The sequence below is a fragment of the Adiantum capillus-veneris genome, chromosome 16 (assembly GCF_014529385.1).
Source record: "Adiantum capillus-veneris isolate H3 chromosome 16, ASM1452938v2, whole genome shotgun sequence".
Classification (NCBI taxonomy): Eukaryota; Viridiplantae; Streptophyta; class Polypodiopsida; order Polypodiales; family Pteridaceae; genus Adiantum; species Adiantum capillus-veneris.
The window spans coordinates 93,901,278-93,913,598 of NC_140946.1; the positions used below are offsets into that span (position 1 = coordinate 93,901,278).

The 12,321-nt window shown below is 39.6% G+C and overlaps 1 pseudogene; it reads right to left on the bottom strand.

The window, feature by feature from the left end:
* Positions 1-1,393: 1,393 nt before the first annotated feature.
* Positions 1,394-5,916, bottom strand: LOC147439479 (uncharacterized; annotated as a pseudogene).
* Positions 5,917-12,321: the final 6,405 nt, after the last annotated feature.

Here is a 12,321-nt window from a genome sequence, read left to right on the forward strand (position 1 = left end):
AGATGCCAATAAGCGCTCTTAATCAGCTCCTAATGCTTCTTGCAATCACCAAAACTTGTGCAAGAGAGTGTTCTTTGTGATGCTTATAGGATTGCTAAGCTAATTATGGTATCGATTGGCTTTGATACCAGTTGTTGGGGCCAATGTCTATGTGAGCTAAAGGAGGCCTAAAGGTGAAGGTGATCGTAACTTACATACATACATAGATATATAGATAGATAGATAGATAGATAGATAGATAGAGATAGAGATAGATAGATAGATAGAGAGAGAGAGAAAGAGAGAGAGAGAGAGAGAATTACACAATTTCCAATAAATTAAATTCTGGTTACAAAATGCAAGAAATACTCTAGCATAAAGTTATGTACATTATAGGATTAATTTAAAGAGCAGAAGTATACCCAACTCGTATCTTTCCTACTTGGCTTACACATAGCCATACTAGAGAGCTTACAACTCATAGGAAAAATGTTAAATAGAATGCTACATTGGTGAAGAGATGATTCCCGTTCTCATTGGATGAAGGGCATGCCTTCTCCAAAACCTAGTAATAACCATGCTTTATTGACTCAAAACAATATTGATTTCTTACTATTTTTAGACGAGAGAATGTTGCACATATCTAGTTTTTTACAAGATCCTCGATTTGGCCTCAATATTTTTCTAACGCATGTCTGGTTTCTCCCACACTCAAACTAGGGTTGCTTCCCCTAAAATATGTCGCCTATTATTTCCCATCTTACACAATAGCTTGCATGTCCTTGCACCCTAGAAGTTATTTTCTGTCTACGTATGTTCTTTGCTTGTTTATTTTTTAGTTGTCTACCTATATATCTTTTCTAGGTAGCTTTGACCAAAGGTGTAGCCAGTTCTAATAAAGCATGTGCCATGCAAGGTCTTTCATTCTAGTTCTAAGTTGTACCCATGAGCTTCCATTTCAATTGAATTTGGTCTGCTAGCAAAGAGTGAAATTCCAATCTAATCAAAGTTTTGTTTGCTATTATTACTTAGGCATCATATGTGAAATCTTGTTTCAAGTACAAAGTGAGATCTATCAATTAGTAGCAATCTATCAAAAATAGAAATCTAGAAATCTATATGCATAACCTATAAGAAGACAAAGAAACATCATGAAATTACATTTTTGATAATCAGAGGCGATTAAAAATCTTAAAAAAGTATCTTTGGAAAATTAAAATTAAATCTTGAACATAAAAGCATGAGACAAGAAATTTGAAAATTATGACATATTATGAATTATGCATATACATGTGTGCCTTAATGTTTCTCTACTAGTCTATGGAGTTTACATGTAGCCAACTATGGAGTATAAACATGCACAAGTTCTTTAGTTTTGATGTATATAAATATTTATCATGACAAAATGAATGGCTTACTGGCCATTTGTACCTGAAGCCCACAGTGGCTTTCCTTGTGTCAAGAAGGTAAAGGACAAGATTCCCATCATCTTGTACATCAAGATAGGTTCTATACCAACAAACAAGTCCACTTGAGCAGCGAGTATGGGTCCACCAGAGTGGGTTACCATTACCATCACACACAACAAAAGTCCCATCTAGGTTGATGCGGGCAAAACAAAATTTCCCCTCGCTATAGCATGCAGAATTTGCACATGCCTCTATTGGTTTGTTTATATTTCCATCCACTATGTAATGATATAGCACCAAATTGCAATCACCTTGCATTTGCAAGTAGTATCTCTCATTGGGTGAGTATATGATGTTTGGATAATTAATGCCAGAACTTTGACTTGAAAGCACGTTGATATCATAATTAGACGTAAAGAGAGCATAATTCCATGGAGAGCAATCCCATGTAATATCTTCTCGTGAAATGATGCTTGTTGTATTGTTAGTATTAAAAGATTTTTGAAAAATGCTAGTGGTTGTATTGCTATGATAAATATGGCGATGTTGAGGAGGTTGGCTTTGATAAGCTGTGTTGATTGCTAGTGAATCAATATTTGCATTCATTGAATAGTTTCTTTTTCCTTTTGGAACACCTGAATGTACATCAAAACATATGATTACTCAGCCAAAATGATTTTCTAGCTAAAGAATAAATAATTTTAGAAGTATCTCTTTAATCCAATAAATGTGTATTGATCAATGATCTCAGTAGTTTGCATCTCCTCTCTCTCTCTCTCTCTCTCTCTCTCTCTCTCACACACACACACACACACACACATGAGAATGGATTTCTCCTCTAGATGCCCATGTTTACTCTTATAAAAATCTTAGTCTTTTATTTGGAATTTTGCATGCAAAAATCTTTGTGGGATTTCCTAAAAAGGTATTAATAAGGCATAGTCTCTTTCTCTCTCTCTCTCTCTCTCTCTCTCTCTCTCTCTCTCTCTCTCTCTCTCTCACACACACACACACACACACACACACACACACACACACACACACACACACACACACACACACACACACACACACACACACACACTCACACATACACACACACACAAACACACACACACACACCTCCCTCTCGCATGCATGCATGCATGCACACGTATGTCACACAAAAGTGGTAGTTGTCTCTCTCTCTCTCCCCCCCCCGCCTCTCTCTCTCTCTCTCTCTCTCTCTCTCTCTCTCTCTCTCTCTCTCTCTCTCTCTCTCTCTTTCCTCTCTCTCTCTCTCTCTCTCTCTCTCTCTCTCTCTCTCTCTCTCTCTCTCTCTCTCTCTCTCTCTCTCTCTCTCTCTCTCTCTCTCTCTCTCTCACACACACACACACACACACACACACTCACTCACTCAGAGGAACAAATTGACGCTATGATGCAATATACCATGAGGGAATTCATGTAATGACACTTGTACCGACGCACCTGTGATTCAATTTCTTTTTTTCTCTTTTGATTAATGGTTATCATTTAGTACTTTCATCCTTATATTTGTAATGGATACTTGCAAAATCTGATGATGTTGTAACCATTCTGGTATCATAGATCTATGAGGCCTTTTGCAGACGTTAATAAACATTTCATTTCATTTCATTTCTCTCTCTCTCTCTCTCTCTCTCTCTCTCTCTCTCTCTCTCTCTCTCTCTCTCTCTCTCTCTCTCTCTCTCTCTCTCTCTCTCTCTCTCTTTGTCCATGGATTTTTATGCATGTGTAGTTATATCATGTCCGTTACTACGTAAAGAGTTACTATATATTGAACACAATAGATAATAGTACCCAAAATAGAAAAAATCTCATCGTAACAATTGGAATTTTTATCCGGGTTGCTCTCAGCCTCTTTTGTGTTAGCTATAGATGCTCTAGCATCACGGCCACCTATCCTCTCCACCCAATAGTAGAATACTGCAGAGCGACCTTCTTCGAGCAAGTTTTGATCATCTGCACCCTCAAACATAACTCCAAACCCAAATCCATTTCTAATTTGATTTTGTATGGTGTTAAGCATGCCATTGAAAAATATCTATGCATAAAAAGGATAGAATCAAGAATTAGTCAAATTTGCCTAGACTTAGTCTAGTTTTGTAATTGGACACTTAAGTGTCTTGTTTTCTTATCAATTGCTTGTATTTAATTTGTGAATCTAAAGGAAAAGTTTGTAGGTCTTGCTCATCATAGAGTTTGGTTACAAGATGAAGACAATTGAAGAATATTTTCATGCCAAAATGAATCTTAAATCCAAAGATTCATGATAAGATTTTTGTGTAAATACAAACAAAATATTGAGCTACATTCTTAATTTACATAAAATGCATATAGTTTCTCAAAGAAATGGCATTTTTTATGTTAATAAATCCTTGCAAACAGAAGAAAAATGCAAAAAGGAAAGTTTATCCTCTAAACCTAAGTTTTCATGTATTATATAAATAACAAGCAAACAAGTGAAATTTCAAATTATTTTAAAGGAGTTGATGTTGTTGTTGATGGAAATTTATGATTCAAAGTGAGTATATGGGTTAACACCAAGAGATGATATTTTTAAATTATTGCTCTAATATTATCTACTGATGAGGAGCATTTCTTCCATGAAAAAATTATCCAAAAAATAGACTGCTCACCAAACAACCGTGTAAATGAAATTATAGATGCTTTAGGTGTTATGATTTATCAATATAGACACAAAGATGTAAATTTAAGTCCAAATTCATAGCTAATTTCTTTCAATAGAGGAAAATTATTACTTATAATTTCCATAATCATCAATATCATACATGTGTAGATATGACATTATCCACACTGAAATGACAAAAAAATACTACCTACGTTATATGTGCTCTGATGCAAAAAACTTGTATATGGAAGAATCCGAGCCATCCGATCCGGTTCTTTTAAATTCTATATAAACTTACATCAATTTTTTTCAAGTGTGTAAAGATTCCTTGAAAAGGATTTTGGGGACTCTGATTATTCAAAAAGACAAAGGAACGCTAAAAAAGGGACACTTAAGTGGTCTATTTTCGGACCAAACTAGTGTTAAAGGTGTTTTGCTACCTTGGTTGCAAAGTGAATGTAAGGTATCTTGTAAATATTAGCTTTCATCTGCTATAACCATAAGGTGATTTTCGGTTTCTATAATAAGTTTTGTGTACAATGTACGTGTTTGAGTGTATGTATGATAACTTATGAGAGATGAAAATAGTGACCATGCCTCAACAAGGTTGTAGCCAATCATTTCTCCAACACCTTCTCCAAATCATTGACCAATATCATAAAGTGCTAAAGTGGTATGAAGGCGTAGTGTATCGGAGATGTCGGTGTCTATGGTGGAGACAAATCCTGGTGGAAAGTAGTCATCACTACCAATAGGTAGCATCGTAAAGTTCTCAATGTCATCAATTGCATTTAAATTTCCTGTCCCTGCACATTAAAAGTACAAAACATTATAAATTTTTACCATCACAATGTTAAGTTACATTCATTTTCTCTCAAAGCCTTGCATAGAGCAGGAAATTCTTTTCTTGTTTATAGGACAGGCTTGTTCACATACTGGCCCTAGTTTATTGACCTCGGCTTGTTCTTCCTTTACAAAAAGTGACCAAGTTCAAGGGTTGGTTCCATGTATACTATTTTAGTTCTAATAGGGTACACTTCTATAGAAAGTACTCCCTATAGAAAAATGTTTTTCTTTGCTATGAAATTGAGGGGTTTGGAAGTAACCATTGTAGAAGATTCATAAAACTCCAATCTGTTGGACTCTTTGGTATAGACTCAACCTTAATGGCACCGATGCAATGTCACATAATCTTGCAAAAATCAATACCTAATTTCCTCAATTACTTGCATGAAAGAATCCATAGATGATTTCAACTTTTGTAGACTGCTCCAAGTGAAAAATTGAACATAAAAAACTCTAATTCACGCCTTCACACACTCAAAAACATGACACAACAAGATGGGACTGCATAGGTCTACCTGTAGAAACCCTCCTTCCTCCTCTACACAAAGAATTTCAAGTGCCACCTTTCTATCCCACACCCACTTCCCAAGATTGGAAACTCACACCATTGTGAGTGATGTGGAAAAAGTTAGCCTTTCAAAACCTTTTTTGACCCATTTTTACGTAATTGGGCCATTTTACGTCAGTTTTTAACCTCGGACGAGCATTTTTCATGGGGAAAAGTAGCAAACGAACTCCAAACTCCACCAAAACTTGTAGGATTGATTCTTGATACCCAAAATTCATTTCCACGTACCAAAATTCTATGTTTGACTACTTCTAAGGCGGTTCACACATCACTCTATATTGAATGTTACAAATAGACAATTATCATCAAGGATTTTAGTCATGTCTCCAAGTGAAGTGCGAAGTGGTAATAACTCATGTTATTAACACTCCTGAGAGAGTTAACCTACTAGAATCGGCCCTTCTTGTTAGCTCGGTTGTCCTTTGGTCTAGCTCGGGGGTCCCTGGCGAGCGAGCTGTCATACCCGACGGCACTACAAGAGGCTATTCATATTAGCGACGCTCACACAGCGACGCTCAAAAAAAAAATTTCCCGGCGTCGCTATGAGCGTCGCAAATTTCTTTGTAAATTTGTGACGCTCATAGCGACGTCGACTGGGCTAAAAAAATAAGAGAGAGCGCCCAAAAACTCAGATCTCAGATTTGAGTTTTTCGGCGCCCTCAAGCAAGGAGCAGGTAACGCTCTCCCTCTCTCTCTCTCTCTCTCTCTCTCTCTCTCTATCTCTTTCTTCTCCACACACACACACACACACACACACACACACGAGGAGAGGAAGGAGAGCCAGGTATGCTCCTTCCCTCTCCTCACTCTCATGTTCCCTTCCCCTCTTTCTCTCTCCCTCTCTCTCTCTCTCACACAAACATACACACACACACATAGTGTTTTTGAGAGAGAGAGAGAGAGAGAGTACAAACATAAACAAAAACACACACACACATACATAAACAAAGAATGCACACACACATTGAGAGAGGAAAAGAGAGAGAGAGCATGCATAAACAAAAAACGCACACATTGAGAGAGGAAAAGAGAGAGAGAACATGCATAAACAAAAAATGCACACATTGAGAGAGGAAAAGAGAGAGAAAACATGCATAAACAAAAAAACACACACACATTGAGAGAGAAAGAGAGAGAAACTAATTTAACGTCGTAGGAAACTAATTAAAATTAAAAGACCTAAAGATCTAGCTGACGAGGAGTTGAACTCAAGACCTATTATTCAAGAGGGAAATGGCATAACCAATCTATCATACTTGGCATGGGTGATAGAAAGGTTATACCATTTATCTCTTTTTATTGGCACACACATCCACACACGCGCACACACACAAGAAGAAGAGAGTTATAACGTCGTAGGAAACTATCCTAAAAGACGTTAAAGATTAGGTTAGATGTAGACTTACGTTAAATTAGATTTAGGTTTATTTAAGTTAAATTAGATTAGATTTAGGTTTATTTTTAATTAGATTTACGTTTATTTACGCTAGATTTAGATTTACGTTATATTAGATTAGATTTAGGTCTACATAGACTGCGATGCCTGCATGAAGCGGGTGAAGAAAGCCCTCAATGGAATATAGGGTATTGCTGCCTTCACTCATGGTGGGCTCCGTCGATCCAAAAGTACTCGTGAAATGTCTTCAGAAGATAGGGAAGAAGGTGGATCTTCAGGGCGGCAAGAGTCACTACATCCCCGACACAATGACCATCTAGACAACCTCTAGTCATTCAACAGCAACTTCAAAGTTAGTAACAAGAGCAAGAACGGTCTAAAGGGCCAATTGCTGTCGTCACATGTGGATGGAGATGAGGCAGCGTCACCGCCGAAAGTTAACTCTCACATCTTTAGTGATGAGAATGCCAACTCTTGCCGAGTTATGTGAAAAATTATGTGTTAAATCAGTTTTAAGGTTCTTATAATCTCTGTTAGTTTAGTTCTTTGTTTTTAATATAACATAATTTACGCTAGATTTAGATTTATGTTATATTAGATTAGACTTAGGTTTATTTAGGTTTACCCACACACACACACACGCACACACACACAAGAAGAAGAGAGTTTTAACGTCGTAGGAAACTATCCCAAAAGACGTTAAAGATTAGGTTAGATGTAGACTTACGTTAAATTAGATTTAGGTTTATTTTTAGTTAGATTTACGCTTATTTACGTTAGATCGAGTCCACACAAGAATTACTTACGGTTTAGGGTTTAGAGTTAGACGAACAGTGAAAAGATCTACTGTGAAAAGATGTTAAGATGCTGTGAAGTGCTACAGCTAGAGAAGAGGCAAAGGGGTTTTGTCCACTACATGCAGTATCATGTAGACCTGGGTCTGTAGATTTCTTGTACCCACAAATATAGGTATTGACCAATAAAGAAGAGATTATAACCCGGTGGTTCTGATCTCCGTGCACCTCTAGACCGAGGTGTGCGGGGATTGGACATGACTAGAGAATGTGAGGTAAAGAGAGAGAGAGAGAGAGAGAGAGAGAGAGAGAGAGAGAGAGAGAGAGATAAGACGAAGAATGCCAATAGAATATTAAATTTGTTGTCCAGGTTATAAGATTTTTATCCTCATTATGAGTAGTGACGAGGATGTGGGACCGTCCAACCGAAACACCTATCTCTCAACGAGGGTCTTATGTCCTTGTAATCAATGCAAGCATGCTGTGCGACAGACAAGACGTGTTTCTTTGCAGCACCTTCGCGAATTTGGCGAGTTCGATCCATCTATTATAGATCGAGTTGTTGCCAATTATAACTCCTCGGACTCTGACGCTGGCCAACAAGCAGCAATCTTGCAACCCAATAGACGTGTTCGCAGGCGCTTTGGTCAAGCAGCATATGTGAGGCCACAAGATGTAGCCTCTGACAGCTCGGGGGATGATCATGCAGAGCACATTCCCAACGAGGCAATGTTTGAGCCCGAGATTGATGAAATGATCGAGACGATCATGGATTCAGAAAGGATTATCTATGATGATATAAAAAGTGAAGCCGATACGCCATTGTATAATGGAGCACGTATGTCTAGATTGAAAGCAGTCCCGGTTCTTCTCAACATGCAGGCAAAGTTTGGATGGAGTGACACTAACGTCGCAGCGCTTTTCAGGTGATCTATTACAATTAGTTTACTTTAATAAAACTCTAAATGTATAATGATCTGATAGATTTTTACACGACTGTATCGTATTTTTATGTTGTGTAGATTGCTTAAAGAGCACATACTACCAGCTGACAATGTGATGCCAGATTCCCGAGATGAAGCAAGAAAGATTTTGCGAAACTTGGGGATGGATTACAATTCTATCCACGCTTGTCCTAATGACTGCATTCTTTTCAGAGGGGAATACATAGACATGGAGAAGTGTCCGAAATGTGATTCCGACAGATATCGAGTAGATCTCCACGGGACAAAAGTTCCACAAAAGGTTTTGCGACATTTTCCTCTGCTTCCTCGCATCAAGAATTTCTTCGAATGTAAGTCCATGGCCGCCCTAGCATCATGGCATGAGGAGAATAAATCTTCGGATGGTGTGCTACGAATTCCTGCAGATTGCGCAGCCTGGAAACATATAGATGGAACATGGTCGGATTTTGCCAAGGAAGCTCGAAATTTACGCTTAGGCCTGGCTATGGATGGCGTTAATCCATTTGGTCAAAGATCAACATCTTACAGTGTATGGCCCGTTGTCATCGTCAACTACAACATTCCCGCGTGGTTGACTATGAAGAAGGGGCACCTATGGCTAAGCTTGATTGTGCCAGGGCGATATAAAGTGGGGAATATGGATGTGTATCTTCGTCCACTATTTGAAGAGCTACAACAATTGTGGATTGGCATAGAGGTGGTGGATATGAGCCGACACACAGGATGACGGAATGCTTTGATCAGAGGCATTCTAATGTGGACCATGCATGACTATCTCGAGCTAACAGAATGCTCAGGTGATCTATTGACACTCCTCACTCAGACACTGTAAATCTTGTTTTTTCCCATAGTTGATCTATTATCATGTGTATACATGCAGGGCTTCAAACAAGCGGATACAGAGCATGTGTCACATGTGGACCTACACTGAATGCACGTAGGGCACCCTCACTGAAGAAGAAAATCTACGAAGGTCATCAAGCGTATCTTCCAGAGAATCATGTGTTACGCGACGGCTTTTTGGGAAGAGAGCCACCAAGGATGTCTGCACAAGCATGGTTAGAGCAGAAGGAGATGTGTGATGACGGATTGCCTCCAGGGATGAAGAGACTATCTCTATGGTACGAGTTACCATACTTGCCCCGACTCATGATCAATCACTTGCTTGATCCAATGCACATATTCAAGAATGTGGGTAATCTACTATGGGACCATCTGACCGGTAAGAAAGATACTTTGGGAGCCAGAGTTGACCTTAGAAATGTGGATCGTATGGAGCAATATTGGCCGCAAACAGCGTCTGATGGATCGATAAAACACCCTAAAGCACCATGGATTTTCACAGGAGCCCAAGAACGCAAAGTAAAAGAGACCATTTGATCTTTGCGGACCCCCACTGGCGTAATGCACTCGCTCCGAACGTGTTTTACTAAAGAAGGAAATCTTACCGGTTTGAAGTCACACGATTGGCATAAAATGTATCAGGTACGTTCATAGTGGACTTTAATATCATTGCATAAAATGTGGACTTTAATATCATTGCTGCACATACTTTACAGTTTATTTTACCGGTTGCCATTGAGGGATGTTTGTCTCTCGACATCCGTAACACAATCTACAAACTTGCAAAGCTGGTGCAATGGATCTCACAAAACGAGATCAACGTAGACTCCATACCATTCGCCAAACTAAATGCTACGGAGCTTGTGTGCATGTTTGAGAAACATTTTTCTACTACCATGCTAACCATTCAGGTGCATCTTCTTGTTCACATAGTTGATGAGGTGGAAATAGCTGGCACAGTTCATTCCAGATGGATGTTCTTCTTAGAACGTTTCATGAAAACGATTAAGGGATATGTGCGTCAAAAGGCACGTCCGGAGGGTAGCATGGCAGAAGGTTGGTTGGTATGAGAGTCCCTAGTGTACATTGGAGAGTGGCTAGACGGATTTGATAAAGCCCGGGACACGCTATGGCGAACCATAGATGATGAGCGCATATCTGGGATTGTCATGTGCAATCTCGGTGTTGAGAAGAAGATGACGGAAGATCTAGAGGCTAAAATCAACCGATTTTGCATGCTTCACAATCCAGTGATGCAAAAGTGGATTTCACAATATGAGGATGCAAAGCAAGAGCGACAAAGGGGACGAATCGAGTGGAGACGGGGAAGACGACCACCGATGCACTATCCGACGGTTCTGGAGAGCCTACCAACCTTCATGAGCTTAAGATGGTTGCACAACCAATTGAAAAGCGCACAACAATGCGGTGACGAAGTGACTGAGGAAGAGTGGGAGTACTCTCGGGGTTGCGCGACCAAGGTAAGTTTGCAATGTACAACTAGCTATTGACTTTATTTCTAAATGTTTGAACGGCCACTCATAATCTTTGTTCGTTGTAGTATAAGTCATACACAGCAGCATGGTGTAAAGGTCGACATTTTAGGGTGGAACGAATCGACAAAAAGCGTTTTACTCAAGATTGTGGAATCATGGCAAAATTTGAACAGTTTAGTCGACGACGTTCCTCTGATGCTGATCCTGTGGTGGCGGAACTCACTTACTTCGGCACGCTGCAAGAGATTTTGAGGATCGATTACAGAGGATTTTTTGTCGACTTGTTCAAGATAATCATGGAGGGTCGCAACGCTACTGTGCGTAGAGGAGAGTCTGGTTTTCTTGAGGTGGATTCTACTAAGAAATGGACTGACCTAAGAGACACTTTCGTACTACCCGAGCATTGTGAACAAGTAAGTATGTAAATAGTTAACATCCCCCTTTTACAAGTTATGTGCTTGAAAGCTCTCATGTAAGTTATGTGGCTCTGGCAGGTAATATTTCATCCTATAAAGTCTACATCAAACTGGTGGTACGTCATAGAGGTAGCCCCTCGTAGTGCAAGGACGTATGAAGGCTACCATGTGCCAATCACAGCGGCATCAATGGAGGAGATCAGAGAAGATGCTCAATCAGAAGCCGCTGCGGTGGTGCCAGACGAGCATCAAGATGCTACTACTCTATATGGGGTGCATGCAGAGGAGCTACAAAATGAAACAGAGGATATGTGTTTAAACGGAGAGCTCTATATAGATATAGGAAGTTATGCTGAGTTATGCGAGGATGAGAGAGAGATCTCTTAAAGCCACAAATATTGTATTTGAACAATTTTGCTCCTTGTTGTAAAAGCTCTGGCTCTCTAAGTACCTTCCATGGTGTATAACGCTCTTTTCTACTCGCGCTCACATCTTTTGATTGAAAATTCTGAGTTTTCGACTTGCCTCTTCTATCACTCAATTCATTGCGTCATTGTATTTATATGCGTCATTACGTCATTGTATTTAATGGTCTTTGCGCTATTGTCTACTCTTCATTCAATATTAAGTTTAAATATTCGTGTGTTTAATGCAGGTATGGATGATGAGGAGTTTATTTCTTCTTTGTCACCGCAGCAGAGACAGTGGTACGTGGAGCGTCATCGCTCTAGCGCATCATCGCGCGTTCCTACTCCATCTGCTATTTCGGAGCATTCAACGCGCTCCGAAGCTTCGGCGTCGACGAGATGAGCTTCACACTCGTCTAGACACCGGCGCTCTAGTGGTGGCGGTGGCGGTTGTTGTGGGGATTCCGCCACCGATGCCTCCACACCGCCTCGTGTTCGACGAGGCTCTTTACCCTCCCCTTCTTTGCCCGCCCCCACACCAGCCACATC